The sequence below is a fragment of the Macaca fascicularis genome, chromosome 4 (genome assembly GCF_037993035.2).
Source record: "Macaca fascicularis isolate 582-1 chromosome 4, T2T-MFA8v1.1".
Lineage (NCBI taxonomy): Eukaryota > Metazoa > Chordata > Mammalia > Primates > Cercopithecidae > Macaca > Macaca fascicularis.
The window spans coordinates 170175111-170195974 of NC_088378.1; the positions used below are offsets into that span (position 1 = coordinate 170175111).

Consider the following 20864-nt stretch of genomic DNA (forward strand, 5'->3'; position numbering starts at 1 on the left):
TCCTGAGCTGCAGACCCAAATCTCTACTTGCTCATCCCACCCTTCCATTTGGACACACAACAAGTATCTCTATCTCAGTGTATCCAAAGCCAAGATTATTACCCACCTTCCCAACACACCTTCTTTAATTTTTCAGCTCTAGGACTGGATGCACCAGAGCAGGAATCGAGTTCACTGTATCAGCTCTGCATACTGGACACCTCACCCACTGTCTTCTGCTCCTTATGAATTATCAGTTGCATTAAACTGAAAGGCAAGACAATCCGTGCAGTTACCCAAGCTGGACTATAGGACACCTTCTTCCGCCTGTCACTCTGTCACGCAAATTTAAATAGCACCTTTTGAGACTGCCTATAGGTTGCCTATAGCAATCACTCAGTTGATTCCTACACATGTATTCTCACTTGTCTTCCTTCCTCTTCTTGCCTCCTCCAACCCATTCTCCACATTCCTTGCAGAGAAGTCTTTCCTGAAAGTAAATCTAGGTAATCCTAGCTGCTGCAACATAAACCTGCGGTCTCAATAGTGTAACACAATAGAAATCTATTTCTTGCTCACATAAAATACAAAATGATTGTTTCAGGTGGTGATTCAGAGACCTAAGATCCACAAGCATTCACCAATGCCTTCTAAGGATGCTGCAGAAGAAGAAAGAGTGTGGAGGGCCATGCCTGGTGTTGGCCCACATCACACCTGCCTGCAGGCCACTGGTGAGAACTCAGTTTCAGGTCCACACCTGATTTCAAGGAGCCTAGAACATGTGGTCCAGTGCCTGCCCAGGGAGAGAACCTGGGTCTTACGACGAGCCTTGGTAGTTTCCCACTGCTTTGAGGATAAAGATCACACTCTTTTATAGGAGATAACAAGGCGGCTCCTGATTTAACTGGCTCTCCTCTCCCACCTTTGCCACTTCTCCACTGCAGCCCTCCACTCCAACCTCACTGAACTATTTGGAGTTTCCTGATGATTCCATACTCTCTCTCACCTCTGGGCTTTGCATTTTCCAACTTCTACCTGGAAACCCCTTCCTTTCCTCTCTTTCCCCTCCACCAGTCTCCAGTCCCGCACCCCATATCACTGGCTAACCCTCACATGATCGTGAACTTGAGGGCAGTTTTCCCATAGCTGTACCCTCCACACCTAGCACCAGGATAAGTGGCATCACTTACGAGGCCCAAAATGCAAATGACAGGCCCATTGTTAGAATTTTAGGACACCAACAGCAGCGCATCAACTCCAGGGTGAGCCCTCCTGAGGGTGAGGTCTTTGGGAACTACACAGATCACAGGCTTCTGAAGCCAGCTCTGCCTACGAAAGGCTAATCACACAAGCCAAACATCCACTGTGGCTTTTGTCATTGACCTAAGGTTTGAGATAACATCCAACTTTCTAATTCTTGGCTGGAAAGAGAAAGAGAGGCCACATTTTTTTCTGAATAGTGTTGCAACAGGTTTTGTTTATTTGTTTTATTTTTCCATAAGTTGTCGGGAGTACAGGTGGTATTTGGTTACATGAGTAAGTTCTTTAGCAGTGATTTGTAAGATTTTAGTGCACCCATCACCCTGAGCAGTATACACTGCACCATATTTGTAGTCTTTTATCCCGCGTCCCCCTCCCACTCTTCCCCCTCAAGTCCCCAAAGTCCATTGTATCATTCTTATGCCTTTGCATCCTCATAGCTTAGCTTCCACATATCAGTGAGAACATATGATGTTTGGTTTTCCATTCCTGAGTTACTTCACTTAGAATAATTGTCTCCAGTCTCATCCAGGTCACTGCAAATGCTGTTAATTCATTCCTTTTTATGACTAGTAGTCCATCATATATACGTATATATACACATATACATATATACACACATACATATATACATATATACACACATGTATATATGTGTGTGTGTGTATATATACGTGTGTATACATATATATATATATATCACAGTTTCTTTATCCATTCGTTGACTGATGGGCATTTAGGTTGGTTCCAGGATTTTGCAATTGTGAATTGTGCTGCTATAAACATGCCTGTGCAAGTATCTTTTTCGAATAATGACTTCTTTTCCTCTGGGTAGAGGGACTACCCAGTAGTGGGATTGCGGAATCAAATGGTAGCTCTACCTTAAGTTCTTTAAGGAATCTCTACACTGTTTTCCATAGTGGTTGTACTAGTTTACATTCCCATCAGCAGTTTAGAAGTATTCCCTGATCACTGCATCCATGTCAACATCTAATGTTTTTTGATTTTTTGATTATGGCCATTCTTGGAGGAATAAGGTGGTATTGCATTGTGGTTTTGATTTGCATTTCCCTGATCATTAGTGATGTTGAGCATTTTTTCTTTCATTCATTGTTTTTTTTCTTGAGATGGAGTTTCACTCTGTCACCCAGACTGGAGTGCAGTGGCGCAATCTCCGCTCACTGCAACCTCTGTCTCCCAGGTTCAAATGATTCTCCTGCCTCAGCCTCCCGAATAGCTGGGATTACAAGCACACGCCACCACGCCCGGCTAATTTTTGTATTTTTAATAGAGACGGGGTTTCACCATGTTGGTCAAGCTGGTCTTGAACTCCTGACCTGGTGATCTGCCTGCCTCGCCCTCCCAAAGTGCTGGGATTACAGGTGTGAGCCACCACGCCCAGCCTTGAGAATTGTCTATTCATGCCAGCCCAATTTTTGATGGGACTGTTTCTTTTTTTCTTGCTTATTTGTTTGAGTTTCTTGTAGATTCTGGACATTAGTCCGTTATCAGAGGTATAGATTGTGAAGATTTTCTCCCATTCTGTGTGTTGTCTGTTTACTCTGCTGACTGTTCCTTTTACTGTGCAAAAACTCTAGTTTAATTAGGCCCCAGCTATTTATGTTTGCTTTCATTGCATTTGCTTCCAGGTTCTTGGTCATGAAATCCTTGTGTAAGCCAACGTGTAGAAGGATTTTTCCAATGTCATCTTCTAGAATTTTTATAGTTTCAGGTCTTAGGTTTAAGTCCTTAATCCATCTTGAGTTGATTTTTGTATAAGGTAAGAGATGAGAATCCAGTTTCATTCTCCTACATGTGGCTAGCCAATTATCCCAGTGCCATTTGTTGAAAAGGGTATCCTTTCCCCCACTTTATGTTTTTGCTTGCTTTGTTGAATATCAGTTGGCTGTAAGTATTTGAGTTTATTTCTGGATTTTCTATTCTGTTCCATTGGTCTATGTGCCTATTTTTATACCAGTACCATGCTGTTTTGGTGACTACAGCCTTACAGTATAGTTTGAAATCAGGTAATGTGATGCCTCCAGATTTGTTCTTTTTGCTGTCTTGCTTTGACTATGTGGGCTCTTTTTTTGGTTCCATATGGATTTTAGAATTGTTTTTTCTAACTCTGTGAAGAATGATGGTGGTATTTTGATGGGGATTACATTGAATTTGTAGATTGCTTTCGACAGTATGGTCATTTTCACAATATTGATTCTACCCATCCATGAGTATGGGATGTGTTTCCATTTGTTTGTGTCATCTGTGATTTCTTTCAGCAGTGTTTTTTTAATTTATTTTTTATTTCTTAGTTTTCCTTGTAGAGGTCTTTCAACTCCTTTGTTAGGTATATTCCCATTTTTTTTTTTTTAAGCTATTGTAAAAGGGGTTGAGTTCTTGATTTGATTCTCTGCTTTGTCGCTGTTGGTGTATAGAAGAGCTACTGACTTGTGTACATTAATCACATATCAGGAAATACTTTTGAATTATTTTATCAGTTCTAGGAGTTTTCGGGAGGAATCCTTCAGGTTTTCAAGGTAAACGATCATATTGTCAGCAAACAGTGACAGTTTCACTTCTTTTTGATTTGATTTGATTCTCTGCTTTCTCGCTGTTGGTGTATAGAAGAGCTACTGATTTGTGTACATTAATCTCATATCCGGAAACACTGCTGAATTATTTTATCAATTCTAGGAGCTTTCTGGAGGAATCCTTAGGGTTTTCAAGGTAAACAATCATATCATCAGCAAACAGTGAGTTTGACTTCCTCTTTACCGATTTGGATTTCCTTTATTTCTTTCTCTTGTCTGATTGCTCTGGCTAGGACTGCCAGTACTATGTTGAGGAGGACTAGTGAGAGTGGGCATCCTTGTCTTGTTCCCATTCTCAGAGGGAATGCTTTCAACTTTTCCCCATTCAGTATTATGTTGGCTGTGAGTTTGTCATAGATGGCTTTTGTTACATTAAGGTATGTCCTTTGTATGCCGATTTTGCTGAGGGTTTTAATCATAAAGCGATGCTGGATTTTGTCTAATGCTTTTTTGCATCTATTGAGATGATCATGTGAACTTTGTTTTTAATGATGTTTATGTGATGTATCACATTTACTGACTTGCATATGTTAAACCATCCCTGCATCCCTGGTATGAAACCCACTTGATCATAGTGGATTATCTTTTCAATATGTTGTTGGATTCAGTTAGCTGGTATTTTGTTAAGGATTTTAGCATCTATGTTCATCAAGGATATCAGTCTGTAGTTTTCTTTTTTGGTTGTATCCTTTCCTGGTTTTGGTATTAGGGCGATGTTGGCTTTGTAGAATGAATTAGGGAGGGTTCCTTCTTTCTATCTTATGGAATGGTGTCAAAAGGATTGGTACCAATTCTTCTTTGAATGTCTGGTAGAATTATGCTGTGAATCTGCCTGGTCCTGGACTTTATATGTTGGTAATTTTAAAATTACCATTTTAATCTCGCTGCTTGTTATTGGTCTGTTCAGGGTATCTAATTCTTCCTAATTTAAGCTAGGAGGGTTGTATTTTTCCAGGAATTTATCCATCTCTTCTAGGTTTTCTAGTTTATGTGTGTAAAGATGTTCATGGTAGCCTTGAATGATCCTCTGTATTTCAGTGGTGTCAGTTGTAATATCTCCTGTTTTGTTTCTTAGTGAGGTTATTTGGATTTTCTCTCTTCTTTTCTTGGTTAATCTTGCTAATGATCTATCAATTTTATTTATCTTTCCAAAGAACCAGCTGTTTGTTTCATTTATCTTTTGTATTTTTTGTTTTGTCTTGTTTCAATTTCATTTAGTTCTGCTCTGATCTTGGTTATTTCCTTTGTTTTGCTGGTGTTTGGGTTTGGTTTGTTCTTTCTCTAGCTCCTTGAGGTGTGATCTTACATCGTCTGTTTGTGCTCTTTCAGACTTTTTGATGTAGGCGTTTAGGGCTATGCTCTTAGCACCACCTTAGCTGTATCCCAGAGGTTTTGAAAGGTTGTGTCATGGTCATTCAGTTTGAAGAATTTTTTAAATTTCCATCTTGATTTCATTTTTTGACCCAAAATTCATTCAGGAACAGGTTATTTAATTTCGATGTATTTGTGTGGTTTTGAAGGTTCCTTCTGGAGTTGATTTCCAGTTTTATTCCACTGTGGTCTGAGAGAGTGCTTGATATAATTTCAACTTTCTTAATTTTATTGAGGCTCATTTTATGGCCTATCATATGGTCTATCTGGGAGAAAGTTCCATGTGCTGTTGAATAGAATGTGTATTATGTGGTTGTTGGATGAAATATTCATATATATCTGTTAAGTCCATTTGTTTTTGTTGTTGTTATTGTTGACTTTCTGTCTTGATGACCTGTCTAGTGCTGTCAGTGGAGTATTGAAGCCCCCACTATTATTGCATTGTGGCCTATCTCATTTCTTAGGTCTATTGTTTTATAAATTTTATAAAATTGCTTTATAAATTTTGGAGCTCCAGTGTTAGGTGCATACATGCATAGGATTGTGATATTTTCCTGTTAGACAAGGCCTTTTACCATCATATACTGCCCCTCTTTGTCTCTTTTTTTTTTTTTTTTTTTTTTTTGAGACGGAGTCTCGCTCTGTCGCCCAGGCTGGAGTGCAGTGGCCAGATCTCAGCTCACTGCAAGCTCCGCCTCCCGGGTTCCCGCCATTCTCCTGCCTCAGCCTCCTGAGTAGCTGGGACCACAGGCGCCGCCACCTCGCCCGGCTAATTTTTTGTGTTTTTAGTAGAGACGGGGTTTTGCCGTGTTAGCCAGGATGGTCTCGATCTCCTGACCTTGTGATTCGCCCGTCTCGGCCTCCCAAAGTGCTGGGATTACAGGCGTGAGCCACCGCGCCCGGCCTCTTTGTCTCTTTTAACCACTGTTGCTTTAAAGTTTTTTTGTCTGATATAAAAATAGCTACCCCTGCTCACTTTTGGTGTCCATTTGCATGAAATGCCTATTTCCCCTTCCTTTACTTTAAGTGAGTCCTTATGTGTTAGGTGAGTCTCCTAAAGGGAGCAGATGGTTGGTGAATTCTTATCTGTTCTGCAGTTCTGTGTATTTTAAGTGGAGCATTTAGGCCACTTACATGCAATGATAGTACTGAAATATGAAATACCATTGCATTCATCATGCTCTTTGTTGCTTCTGTACTTTTTTTTTTTCATTTTTTGTTTTTGATTTTTAACTTGTATTTTTGCTTTATAGGTCCTCTGTGATTTATGCTTTAAAGTGGTTCTGTTCTGATGTGTTTCCAGGATTTATTTCAAGATTTAGAGCTCCTTTTAGCAGTTCTTGTAGTGGTGGCATGGTAATGGCGAATTCTCTTAGCGTTTGTTTGTCTGAAAACAGCTGTCACTTTCCTTCACATATAATACTTAGTTTCGATGTATACAAATTCTTGGCTGATAAATGTTTTGTTTCAGGAGGCTGAAGATAGGTCCCCAATCCTTTCTAGCTTGTAGGGTTTCTGCTGAGAAATTGGCTGTTAATCTAATAGGTTTTCCCTTATAGGTTACCTAGTGCTTCTGTCTCACAGCTCTTAAGATTCGTTCCTTCTTCTTAACTTTGCATAACCTGATGACAATGTGCCTAGGCGATGATCTTTTTGCAATGAATTTCCCAGGTGTTCTTTGTGCTTCTCGTATTGGCATGTCTAGGTCTCTCACCAGGCTGGGGAAGTTTTCCTTGATTATTCCCCTGAATATGTTTTCCAAACTTTTATAATTGTCTTCTTCCTCAGAAATACTGATTATTCTTAGGTTTGGTCATTTAACATAATCCCAGACTTCTTGGACGCTTTGTTCATATTTTCTTATTCTTTTTTCTTTGTCCTTGTTGGATTGGGTTAATTCGAAGACCTTGTCTTCGAGCTCTGAATTTCTTTGTTCTACTTGTTCAATTCTATTGCTGAGACTTTCCAGAGCATTTCGCATTTCTAAAAGTGTGTCCACAGTTTCCTGAATTTTTGATTTTTTTTTTCTTTAAGCTATCTATTTCCTTCAATATTTGGATTTCCTTGCATTGGGCTTTGCCTTTCTCTGGTCCCTCCCTAATTTAACTTAATAACTAACCTCCTGAGTTCTTTTTCAGGTAAATCAGGGATTTCTTCTTGGTTTGGATGCACTGCTCGTGCACTAGTGTGATTTTGGGAGGGTGCGGGGTGTTGATGAGCTTTGTTTTGTCATATTACCAGGGTTGGTTTTTTGGTTCCTTCCCATTTGGGTAGGCTCTGTCAGAGGGAAAGTCTAGGGCTGATCGCTATTGTTCATATTTTTTTGTCTCATGGAGTGTTGCCTTGGTGTAGTTTTCTCCACCTTTTCCTGTGGATGTGGCTTCCTGTGAGCTGCACTGCAGTGATTGTTGTCTCTCTTCTGGGTCTGGCCACCCAGCAAGTCTAACTGGCTCTGGGATGGTCCTGGGGTTGTCTGTACAGATTCCTGTGATGTGAGCTGTCCATGGGTTTGTCAGCTGTGGCCAGCACATGTTCTGGTGGAGATGGCAGAGGGTGCAATGGACTCCATGAGCGTGCTTAGCTTCGGTGGTTTAATGCTTTATTTTTGTGCTGGTTGGTCTCCTAACAGGAGGTAGTGATTTCTAGAAAGCATCAGCTGTAGTAGTGTGTAAAGGGACCAGTGGTGGGCAGGGCCCTAGAACTCCCAAGATGATATGCTCTTTGTCTTCCACTAACAGGGTGGGTAGGGAAGGACCACCAGGTGGGGGCGGGGTTAGGCGTGTCTGAGCTCAGACTCTCCTGGGGCAGGTCTTGCTGGGGCTGCTGTGGGGGATAGGGGTGAGATTCCCAAGTCACTGGAGTTGTGTACCTAGGAGGATTAGGACTCCCTCTAGCTGAGTCATGCAGGGGTCAGGGAAGTGGGGAAAAAGCTGGCACTTACAGACCTCACCCAGCTCCCATGCAAACTGAAGGGCTGGTCTCACTCCCACCGTGCCCTCCACGACAGCCCTGCATCTGTTTCCAGGTGACAGGCAAGATGGGTTTGAAAACTTGCCTCAGGCTTTCCACCTCCCAGCTGAGAAAGAAAAAGGCTTTAGTTCTTCCCCTGCCCGCGGAGTCTGCAGGCTGGATTCGAGCCCTCTTCCGAGTTCTGGCCAGGAAGCTTCTAGTGGGTTTCAAATTGTTACAAAGTTCAGCTAGAGAAATCCTTCTCCCTGTGGAGTTTTACCCCCTGCTCCTCAGGCCGCCCTCCCAAAGGATCCCGGTGGTGCCAAGCAGGAATGGGCTGCTAGGGGACCCAGCAAGCTCCCAGGGCCTTACTGCTGCTTCCTCTCCCTCCGTTTTTCCCTCAGCTCTCTAACTTGGCTCTGCTCAAGGTAGAGTTGGAAACTTCTCCGCAAACAGACCTTCAGCTTCTCCAGTGGGAGTGTGTGTTCGGGAGACGAGGTTCTCCCTTTCCCACTTCCACAGTTGGGGCACTCAGTATTTGGGGCGTCTCCCGGGTCCTGCAGGAGCAGTCTGCTTCCTTCAGAGGGTCTGTGGGTCCTCTCAGGATTGCTGGTTTGTTCTTGCAGTTGATCTGGAGCTAAAATTCAATGTGAGTCTCTGCAGGCTGCTCTGTCCAGAGTTGCAATCTAGTCCTGCCTCCTGTTTGCCATGATCCTGAAATCCTCACAACAGGATGTTAAAGTGAGAATCTTTCTGTTTCAGTTTTGCCCCAAACACCCACACAATGGATATGTCATAACAGAAAGAAGGACAAAGCCAAGGCCATTGACCTGTCAGTCCAGGGCACGGTCAGCAGTTCATGGAGAAATATGCTGAGAGGCAGAGTCCTGAGCTTTGTAAAGGCTGGGAAAAGGCAGCTTCTGGTGGCTGTGTCCATAAAACATCTAACTCTAGTGCTCTGGTTGGGGCAGAACCAAGTTCATTTGTCATCAGTGTGTCAGGTGTGGGTGCCTGGCCTCCGAAGGTCACTTGAGGCTCAGGGTCCAGCTGTCGCTTGCGCCAGGGTGCCACCAGGAAGCCTGACAGAGTTGCCCGAAGCCTCCTAGCTCTATTAGCGCACCGGCCTCCGAGCTGCCCTGACCCCGGAAGAGCAGAACCCTTAGCTGGAAGGCTTAAGAGGGAGAGAGGGACGCCAGGTGATTGCTTTGGCTTTAGGTCACCTCTGCCGCGTGTCTCCCCAGGGATCCCGGGACCCTAAGTTTATTTTGCCTTTGGAGGAGGGCAAGGAAAGACCAATGGTTCTAGGGCTACGGGAAGGACAGGGGGGCAAAGGGAGGGTGTAGCTGACCTCCCTCCCCTTGTGCAGATTGTAAAGGAATGGCCCAGATCCTCTCGACCTCTCAGATGAGCGGATTCAGAGAAGCTTTTGACAGAGTACTGGCAAAGACATTTTTCACAAAAGAGCTGTAGAGGTGCTCATGCCCATGGCGAGCGTGGGTGTGAGAGAGGGCAGCTTTTCAGCTTTTCCACTAGGCCACCGGGAGTCCTCCCCACCTGTAGCCTAGGCTGGCACCGCCCCCCCCCGGCAGAGCGAGTTGGGGGGTGTGTGGGTGGGTCCCCTGCAGCACCCACCGTCCACGGTCCCCGGCCCACCCTGGCCGCCCACCCATGCCCACCCGGCGGCCACGCTGCTCTGCCGGGAAACTGAGCGCTGCAGGCGCTTCCTCTTGTATTCTTCAAACAGGAATGTGTCCCAACTGCTCGGGGGGGTTCTGGCCAGGAGGGCGGGGGGAGGGAGCGGGTAGCTGGGATCTCGGAAGCGGGACTTCTCCTGGGAGGGTTGGATCCCGGGACACCACCCAGCAGTATCCCCGGTGGGGAATGCCTGGAGTTCAGCCAGGTTTGGCCAGGGGTGATTCCTATTTACTTATTTGAGCTGCTCTTGTCCCCCAGGCTGGAGTGCAATGGCGCCATCGCGGCTCACTGCAGCCTTTACTGGGTTCAAGTGGTTTTCCTGCCTCAGCCTCTAGAATAGCTGGGCTTCTGGATGGGGTAGGGGACTTGGAGAACTTTTCTGTCTAGCTAAAAGATTGTAAATGCACCAATCAGCACTCTGTGTCTAGCTAAAGGTTTGTAAACGCACCAATCAGCACTCTATCAAAACGGACCAATCAGCACTCTGTAAAACGGACCAATCAGCACTCTGTAAAATGGACCAATCAGTTCTCTGTAAAATGGACCAATCAGTTCTCTGTAAAATGGACCAATCAGCAGGATGTGGGTGGGGCCAAATAACGGACGGAAAGCGGGCCACCCCACCTCCCTCCCCAGCAGTGACAACCAGGTTGGGTCTAATTTTGCTTTGTGGAATCTTTGTTTTTTTGCCGTCTACAATAAATGTTGCTGTCCACTCTTTGGGTCTGCACTGCTTTTTATGACCTGTAACACTCACGGCCAAGGTTTGCAGCTTCACTCCTGAAAACAGTGTGGACCACGAGCCCACCAGAAAGAAGAAACTCGGGACACATCTGAACATCTAAAGGAACAAACTCCAGACACAGCGTGTTTAAGAACTTTTAATGTTCACTGCTAGGGTCTGTGGCTTCGTTCTTGAAGTCAGCGAGACCAAGAACCCACTGGAAGGAACCAATTCCAGACACAGGAGTGGCTGGGATTGTAGACTCGCACCACCACGCCCAGCTAGTTTTTGTATTTTTAGTGGAGACAGGGTGTCCCCATGTTGGTCGGGCTGGTCTCACTCCCGACCTCAGGTGATTCGCCCACCTGGGCCTCCCAAAGTGCTGGTATTATAGGCGTGAGCCCCTGCCCCTGGCCAGGATGTGATTTCTTCCCAGATCTCCGGGTGGCAGAACGGGGGGCGAGCAGCTTGGCGGTGGGGACGAGCTTCCCCCAGAGCCCTGTGCGGCCCTGGGCAGCGCAGCGCAGCGCAGCGCTGGAGCTGGATGCAGCGTCCACCCTCGCAGAGAGAGGCTGGAGGAGGGCCCGAGAATGGGGGAGGGGGAGGGGAGAACGGGGGCGGGGGAGGGGGAAGGGGGAAGGGGAAGGGAGAACTGGGGACGGGGGAGGACATGAGCCGCTGCCCTAGGGCTGCCCTGGCATCTCCAGCCTGCCTTGCCCGAAGCCTCCTAGCTTTATTAGCGCGCCGGCCCCCGAGCTGCCCTGACCCTGGAAGAGCAGAAGCCTTAACTGGAAGGCTTAGGAGGGAGAGAGGGACGCCAGGCGATTGCTTTGGGTTTAGGTCACCTCTGCCGCGTGTCTCCCTAGGGATCTCTGGGACCCTAAGTTTATTTTGCCTTTGGAGGAGGGCAAGGAAAGACCAATGGTTCTAGGAATATGGTGTATACCTAGGATTAGAAAATATACAGAGTGTGAAACTGGATGTGTAACTGGGTGTGTAAATGTAGGTGAACCAGCAGGGATGGCTCATCGGTGTCCATGGTCTTACGGGCGTGGTTCGATTCCTACTTACTGAGCCCAGTCGCCAGAGAACCCCGGAGTAGAAGCGGGGAGGGTTAGGGTGGGGAGACCATGAGAGCCACGATGTGATGTCCTGGCATGAACAGTGACTTTGATATTGAAGCTGTGTCACCTGCGGGGAAGACTGACTTACGGGCCAGCATTTCACAAGTATGCACTGGTATTGCCTCACTGGCTGTTACCATCAACATTTCTTCCAACTGGCCAGTGCCCAGGATACTTTTACTCTGGGGCTCCGGTCTGTGACCGCCTCCCACCTCCTAGGAGGCACCTTTTCCGAGTTGGTGGAGCATCCCAGGACACAAGCTGAAGATGAGAGCCCAGAGTTAGGTTCCCAGGGAAGAGCCCTGTGTGTCTCTGGCCAAAGCCTGGGGAAGCGGAGCCCTCAGACAGGCATCAGCTCATCAAAGCCATCCAGGAGGACCAGGATGGAGGCCAGCGCTGGGAGGAACACAGGTCCTGGACAGACAAGGATGGGGAGAAATTCTGGGCTTACCTAGGGGAAGGAGAAGAAGGGTCTGGGCATGGAAGGAGGCCAGCTGGGGTTTGCCAGAGACCCTGGTCTGAGAATGCTCTGCCAGGGACTGAGCAAACCTCTGCTGTAGAACGTCCCCACCGAGTGGCCTGGAATTCCCGAAATCAAGATCCCCTGGGAGTGTTTTGATGACAGCTGTCACGCTACCCGACGTCAGTATGGGTGAGACGTGGCATAGCAGTTAGGTGTGTGAGTTCTGTAGCCAGAGGGCTTGTGTTTGGCCCTTATTCTGCCGCTTACAAATTAAACCTTCTTAGATAAATGACTACAGCTCCCCACACTTGATTTCCTCATCTGGGAGGATACCCCAAAGGCGTTGTATTTAGAATTAGGGTTGTGACATACTGTACTTAGGCAACAGCACATGGACCGTAGTAAGGGCTCAACATAAAAGTTTGTTATTATTATATACTCTTTTTCTTTTAATTTTTAAAAATTGAGACAGGGTCTTACTCTCGTCACCCCAGGTAGAGTGCAGTGGCACAATCTTGGCTCACTACAGCCTCCGCCTCCCAGCTCAAGCGATCCTCCCACCTCAGCCTCCTGAGTAGCTAGCTGGCACTTCAGTCACGCACCACCACGCCTGGCAAGTTTTTTGTATTTTTGGTGGAGACAGGGTTTTATCACGTTGCCCAGGCTGGTCTCAGACTCCAGGCTGGTCTGCCCACCTTGGCCTCCCAAAGTGCTGGGATTATAGGCATGAGCCACTGTACTGGCCTAGTTTGTGATTATTTTAAATCAGTTTAATCAGATTGCTGTCTTCTTAATGTGCAGTTAATGCTACAGAGAGTGGAGAATGAAATTTTCTGGGAAGGTGGTGAAGAAAAGAAGGAGGAGGAGGAAGAAAAAAGTAGTTAATTAATGAGTTAGTTAATACAGGTGTTTGGGGCAGAGGCGATGGTTCTGGAGCATGTGATGAGGTGTCTTTGGACAGCAGAGGCGGCATAAGGGAAGGTCCTGAGTGCTGGGCAGGACGGGGGAGAAGTGTGGCTGCAAGTGAGTGGGCAGAAAAAGGAGCAGTGATTTTGGCTCTAACTGGCCTTACTCTTCCTCCCTGACATCAGGTGGCTTCTGGAAGCTGTCAGTCGCATTGCTGTCCCCCTGGCAAGCATAGCCTCCTGCCTCCCTGCCACCCAGCCTTGTCTAGTGGTCCCTCCGCCCTGCCTGTGAGTGAAGAAGAGAGGAGTCGGCTTTTCAGTCACCCCCTCCTCCCCCGAATTCCCCAGGCTGTGCAACAGCCAAGAGCTACTCCTCCTCTCCCAACCCCTCCAACATTCTGCTGGCTCCATCTGAGAAGCTGTTTGTTCTCCTCAAGGATGACAAACTGTCAAACACTCCTCGCTGTGCTGTTTCCAGACCCTCCACCATGAGAACCCTCTCTGAAGCAAATGGCTCCAGCCATCATCTTTTAAAGGAGCCATATAAAGAAAACCCTTTATTCAATGTGCTTTTGTCTATCCCGAGCGTCTCCTCTACTCTGGCCATGCTCCTCCTGGGAGTGGAAGGAAATGTGGCCGCCCAAATGGCCTAAGCAAGGAGACCTCCACTGCCTAAGGAGGAGGAATTGTTTGTAGCCGTTAGAGTTGTTTGCCAGAAATTTCTGGATTTCTTCCCTTCCAGCACAAGGTAAGTGATAAGGTCTGGGTCTGTGTCCCTACCCAAATCTCATCTTGAATTGTAATCCAAACTTTAATCCCCCCGTGTTAGGGGAGGGACCTCGTGGGAGGTGATTGAATCATAGGGTGGTTCCCCCATGCTGTTCTCATGATAGTAAGTTCTCATGAGATGTGATGGTTTTGTGAGGGACTTTTCCTCTTTTTGCTCTGCACTTCTCTCATTCTCTCTCCTGCTGCTATGTAAAGAAGAATGTGTTTATTGTAAGTTTCCTGAGGCTTCCCTAGTCATGTGAAAGTGTGAGTCAATTACATCTCTTTTCGTTGTGAATTACCCAGCATGAGAACAGGTATGTCTTTGTTAGCAGTATGAGAATGGACTAATACAGTAGGATGGTTCTTTTTGGCTCCCTTTTGGGGTTTTGTGACCAGTTCTGGCCAACAAGTGGTGTGTAGAAGTGACACACACTGAAGTATTTAATGGAAAATTTGAGGTCCTCTAGAATTCTTTTTGTCCCTCTAGCATGACATCAGCCACATACGAGGTGATAACTACTCTACGTGCTTGGGTCTCCAAGTGTCCCTGCCTATTCATGATGGACTTATAGCCTGAAGCACAAATTGACACCTTGTTATCTGCAACCACTGAGATTTGGGGGATTCTTTGTTACCACAGAGTAATCCAGCCTCTCCTGACTGATACAGATTAGATATTTCCTTCCACAGGTTATGGAGCAACTCATGAGCGCTCTTGCCAGTGCTGCTGGAATAGGAAAGGAAGTGAAAAATGTGTTAGGACTTTGCAGACCTGTGATAATTTCTTCCATGGCTCACTGTTTATATAAACTCACAGGTTTCATTGCCTTGTGGGAAGGCAGTCGGCTTTGAGTGAGTTGATGAGCTTTTTTTATTTTTTCCTTTATTATTATTTTTTTCCCCGAGATGGAGTCTTGCTCTGTCACACAGGCTGGAGTGCAGTGGCGTGATCTCAGCTCGCTGCAACCTCCACCTCCTGGGTTTAAGCAATTCCCCTGCCTCAGCTTCCCAAGTAGCTGGGATTACAGGCGCATGCCAGCACACCTGGCTAATTTTTGTATTTTTAGTAGAGATGGGATTTTACCATGTTGGCTAGGCTGGTCTCAAACTCTCAACCTCGTGATCCACCCGCCTCGACCTCCCAAAGTGCTGGGATTACAGGCGTGAGCCACCGCACCCAGCCCTATGAGCTTTGAAGTCCAGGTACTGTCTCTGATTCGCTGTGGAATCTTTCCTAAGCCATATAACTTCTCAGAGCCTTATAAAAGAAAATATCAGCTTGGCCTACCACACATGAGGTGTTTGTAATCCAGCAAAATACATATGTGAAAGTGCTTTATAAACTGTAATATGCTTGTCTAGTAGCAAGAAAATGTTGGCTATGTCTCTGGAGAATTTTCTAGCTCAAAAAATTTCCGTGATTGCATAAGAGTACATTCAAGGGAATGAATCCAACTTTTACACTGGAAACTCATATTGTAGATGGAGAAAGCGTGCCTGATCTGAGAAATAATTCTAACTATTGGCAGAACCATACACTGTAGGTGACAACTTCAGGAATGTGAGAACCTTCTGCCAAATTTGAAACTGATGCAGTTTCGAGGGTCCTCTCTTGGATGCCATCTCTGCTGGGATGCTCCTGTGTCCTGTCTTTTGGAATTGGGGACTCTATTTGACAAACTTCCCTTGTCCCATCAACTTGCTTTCCTGCCTGGAATTGTAGGAAGTCAGAGCTGAATGGATACTGGAGACTATCCAGCCCAGGGGTTCTCAACTTTAGCTACATTAAAAAAATCGCTGAGGGAGCTATTAATTCTATTTAGGCCTTGATATTTTCTCTGTTTTCAGTGTACTCATTGCAGTGTTTGCATTTTTATTTGTCTTGCATGTAGTTTTAACAGTCAATGTAATTAAATCAATAAAAAGAAAATAATTATATATGCACATGAGGTCAGTTCTCTTTGGCCTCCCAGACACAAGAGTGAGCGTGAATGGGCCAATTTTAAGGACTGCCCTTATATGAAAAAACAAACAAAAATCCTACTTTCCACTGAAAAGTCTAATTATTTTAGACTGGTGCCTAAGCATTGGTATTTTTTAAAAATTTCCCCAGACGGTTTCAATGTACTACTAGGGTTGAAAAACCTGGCTCTAGTCCAGTGGTTCTCAAAGTGTGGTTCTCTGTATGGGCAATATTGGAATTGCCTGAGAACTTGTCAGGCCTCCGAATTCTCAAGCCGCACCCAAGACTTTAGGAACTCTGAGAATGGGAACCTCCGGGTGGGTGATTCTGATGCATGCTATGGGTTGAGAAACACTTATCTAGCCCAACCCCTCCTGCCACAGGTGATAATGAACCTGAGGCTGAGAGCCTAATAAATTCATGTTACTTCTAGTTCCAGCCAAGATGGAATAACAAGTATCAGATTTACCCTCTCATTGTTACTAACTATAAACTGGACAAGATATATGAAACAACTGGTGGTTGATTTGATCTTGTGGAAGCTTGGTCTTATTAGGAATAGTTTAGAGTAATCTTCTAGGGCTATACTAGCGCTAGTCCTAAGGCCTGAGACTTCTGGACTCTCAACTAAATGCCAAAATGTCCAGCATATTTTAAAAAGTCACTAAGCCTATATAGTATAAGTAAATATGACTTATACCAGGAAAAATTAGCAGTCAATAAAAACAGACACTAAAGTGACACAAATGTTGAAATTAACAAAGACTGCAATGCAGCTCTTATAAATACATTAAAGGATTTAAGGAGTAGATGGCATAGTGAGTGAACAGATAGAAAACCTCAACAGAAACATAGAAACTTAAAAAAATTCTCGGGAGGCTGAGGCAGGAGAATGGCGTGAACCCGGGACGGAGCTTGCGGTGAGCCGAGATTATGCCACTGCATTCCAGCCCGGGCGACAGAGCTCTATCTGTCGCTCTGTCGCCCGGGCTGGAATGCAATGTTTCAAAACAACAACAACAACAAAATTCTAAAACTGAAACATTTAAAATGAAACATTTGGCAGATGAACTTAATATTGGATTGAACATTTAAAAAAATCAGTGAATTATACACATCATTACTTTTTACCCCTAAATACTTCAGTATGCATTTCTTATTTTTTAAAAGGACATTTTCCTATATAACCATAATACTAACCTCACACTTACTAAAATGAACAGTTAGTTTCTCATACTCAATCCATATTCAAATTTTCTAGCAGTCTTGGAGATATCTTTTATAACTTGTTTATTTGAACAACAGTCTTGGAGATTCCTTTCATAGCTTGTTTATTTGAACAAGAATCCATTCAAGGGTTATGCATCAAATTTCATTGTGATGTTGCTTAAAACTCTTTTAATCCAGAGCACTTTCTCTGAGCATTCTGTCTCCTTCATTTTCTGGCACATCGACTTACGAGCTCATTCTTGTACAATATCCCATGAACAAGGTTGCTGTTGGTATTCATTTTAGTTGATTTCAGCCAGAATAGGGTTGGAAGAAAAGATGCATGAAATAAAATATGTCTGGATCTTCGTGTCTTTAACTGTGAAATCAGAGATACTGTGCCTATGCATAATTCATGCAACAGAAAATCACATGGACTTTGTTAAATATCTGTCAATACATCTCTCTGGCATCATTTACAATGGCTACCTTGTGTTCCATTAGGTAACTTAACTATAATGTATTATTCAATTATGTAAAGATAGACATTTCAGCTATTTATATTTTTACCATTACAAATATCACTTTGATAATTTGATGGGAGGAAAATCGCATGTCACCATTATTTAAATTTTCATTTGTTTATTAGTCATTCATACTTCTTTTAGAATTAGCCTATTTTTATTATTTGCCTACTTTTGTCCTTGGGATATTCATTTTTTTCTCTTGTAGTTTTTAAGCGCTCTCTACCAATAGATTTTTCTCAATGTTATATACATATTGCAAGATAATTCCTGTGCTTTTAATTTGCATTTTAGTGTTATTAATGTTTTAAGTAAAGCACTTTTTATTTAAATAGTCCACTTTACCATTTTTTCATGTTTTCTTCCTTCAGAGTCTTGCACAGAAAGTCTTCTTGACACTCAGATTATATACATATTCACTTGTCTTTTGCCTTAGAGCTTTTATAATTTTGTTTTTTGCATTAACTCATTTGGAACTTCTTTCAGACTAACATATGAGAAGTTTAATTTTTAAGGTAATAAGTTTTATCGTGTGCATTAAAAATACTGAGGCTGGGCATGGTGGCTTACACCTGTAATCCCAGCACTTTGGGAGGCCAAGGCAGGAAGATCGCTTGAGCCCAGGAGTTCAAGACCAATCTAGGCAAGTAAGACGGGTAAGTCAAGCCTAATGAAGCCATAACTGATAAGAAAAAGGTGTTATGAACTTACCAACACTATCAGTAAGTGGGAATAAAGAAATTTAAGAGTTTTATTCCTCACACCAATCAGTTCTTTGACACCACCTGGGTGTCCAACAATTCATTTCAATTCTGACAATACTTACATCCAGTTAGAGGGCTCACCCCCCAAGACAGCCCCCTCTTCAGACACCTGTCACAAATGGGGTTCCCAGGCTATTCACGCTGCTGCCTGGCCAACTACAAATTTGGGGATTCCCATAACCTCCCTCAGGCTTAATAATTTACTAGAATGAATCACAGAACTCAAGAAAGCAATTTACTATTATTACCAGTTTATTATAAAGGCTACAATGGAGAAACAACCAATGGAAGAGATGCAGAGGGCACGTTAAGGGGGGTGGGCGGTGCGTGCAGAGCTTCCATGTCCTCTCGAGGCACTCCACCCTCTCAGCACCTCTGTCTGTCCATTAACCCACATGCTCCCTCAACCTGGTCTTTTGGATTTCTATGGAGGTTCCGTTACATAGGTGTGACTGATTAATTCATTGGCCATTGGTGGCTGAACTCAATTCCCAGCCCTTCTTCCCTCCCCAGGGGATCACCAAGAGCCGCCTCATCAGCACAAACTCACGTGTAGCTAAAGGGACTCATTTTGAATAGCAAAACACCCTCCCATTACTCAGGAAATTCCAAGGGTTTTAGGAGCTCTGTGCCAGGAACTGGGGATAAACACCAGGTATATTTTTTATCATATCATGACCCTAAATGAAAGTAACCTCTTAGGAAGCCTGAAAAGGGATGAAAATAACTAGTTAGGAGTTGTCAACTTAAAGGAAAAGAAACTGAGGCAAAATGAATATAGAGAGTTTATTTGGGCCAGGGTTGAGAACAGCTGCTTGGGAAACATTTTCAAGTTGTCTTGGGAAGTGCTCCGGAGAACAAAGGATGAACCAGGAGAGGAGGCAATTACCAACATTGTTGGTTAAGAATTCTCATTGGTTTACAGAAATAACATTGATTAGTGATCGGCTAGGCATTGTTGCACTATAGGGTATAAGTTATGTTGTCCAGCATATGCCATCGTTAGGTTAATTTGTAGCTATTGGTGGTGGCATTGGGTCAAGAGTCCACATAGCAGGCAGATTACATACATACACAGCTCAAGTGGTGAGTGAGGTGTGACTATTGTCACATTTCAGTGCCTGCCTGGACCTGATGACTTAAAGGGGCTCACATTCCTCAGATGAAAATTTCCTTTCTGGCCCGGACTGGTGGCTCACACCCGTAATCCCAGAATTTTGGGAAGCCAATGTGGGAGGACCACTTGAGGCCAGGAGTTTGAGACCCGCCTGGGCAACATAGTGAGAACTTGTCTCTACAAAAAAATACAGTTAGCCGGGCGTGGTGGCGCATGCCTGTAATCCCAGCTGCTCAGGAGGCTGAAGTGGGAGGGTTGCTTGAGCCCAGGAGGTTGAGGCTGCAGTCAGCTGAGGTTGCACCACTGCACTGCAGCCTGAGTGAGAGTGAGGTCCTGAGAAAGAAAGGGAAGGGGAGGGGAAGGGAGGGGAGGGGAGTGCAGGGGTGGGAGGGGAAGGGAAGCAGAGAAAGAGGAAGCGGGGGGAGAGAGAGAGAGAGAGAGAGGAAGGAAGGAAAGAAAGGGAAAGAGAAAGATTCCTTTCTTCCTCAGAGACAAATACTCAGTGAGTTTTTCTTATATATATACTTTAAGTTCTAGGGTACATGTGCACAACGTGCAGGTTTGTTACCTATGTATACTGTGCCATGTTGGTGTGCTGCACCCATTAACTCGTCATTTACATTAAGTATTTCTCCTAATGCTATCCCTCCCCCTCCCTCCACCTCACGACAGGCCCTGGTGTGTGATGTTCCCCGTCCTGTGTCCAGGTGTTCTCATTGTTCAGTTCCCACTTATGAGTGAGAACATGCGGGGTTTGGTTTTCTGTCCTTGCGACAGTTTGCTCAGAATGATGGAATGCTCAGTGAGTTCTATCCTAGGTGTTGCTGGGTGAAGGGAGGGGTCACACAATCATGATAGAATCCCATCTTTAAGGAGCTTAAAATTTGGTCATGGAATAAGATGGACGGATGGGATGATTATTTTAGGATTGACCCTCCCACAACAGGCTGCCCCGTCTCCATTTGGTGATGCCCGGTCCATTGCTGCTATTGCCCTCTCTTCTCCTTAACACTCTGGGATTGTTGGTAGCTGACTCTCTCAGGACAGTTTTTAGGGTTTTCATTTCTCAGAAAAGTTGTTTCTGACTATGGAGAAACAAGAAAGATTGTAGCAATGAATAGAATTCTCATTCCTATGCAGGCATAAAAAGGATGGGTCTTCCCCCCAAAACTTTAAAGAATCGTGTCAGAAATCGTATCAGGCCAAGCCAGAGGGGCCATCCTTTGTGGAGGCCACAGAGGCGTCCATGCAACACACACAAATGCCTAGGTGGTGAAAGCAGCAGAGGGTGGGGTCTTTAATTTTTATGTTGTTTTGTGTTGTTAACAACATTGTACTATATAAAGGACAGAAATTTATTTCCACAACTATTTCTACTACGTATAAATTGCCAGGTGATAGATAAGAAAATTATTAGGTAAGGAAAAGCAATCAATTTTTAATTATTCTGGGAGA

General features: G+C 44.7%; 1 long non-coding RNA gene across 1 annotated transcript; it reads left to right on the plus strand.

Moving 5' to 3' along the window:
• Positions 1–579: 579 nt before the first annotated feature.
• On the plus strand, positions 580–10563 carry LOC141410184 (uncharacterized). The gene is made up of 2 exons (XR_012434334.1): positions 580–710; positions 10104–10563. It is a non-coding gene; the product is annotated as an uncharacterized lncRNA (long non-coding RNA).
• Positions 10564–20864: the final 10301 nt, after the last annotated feature.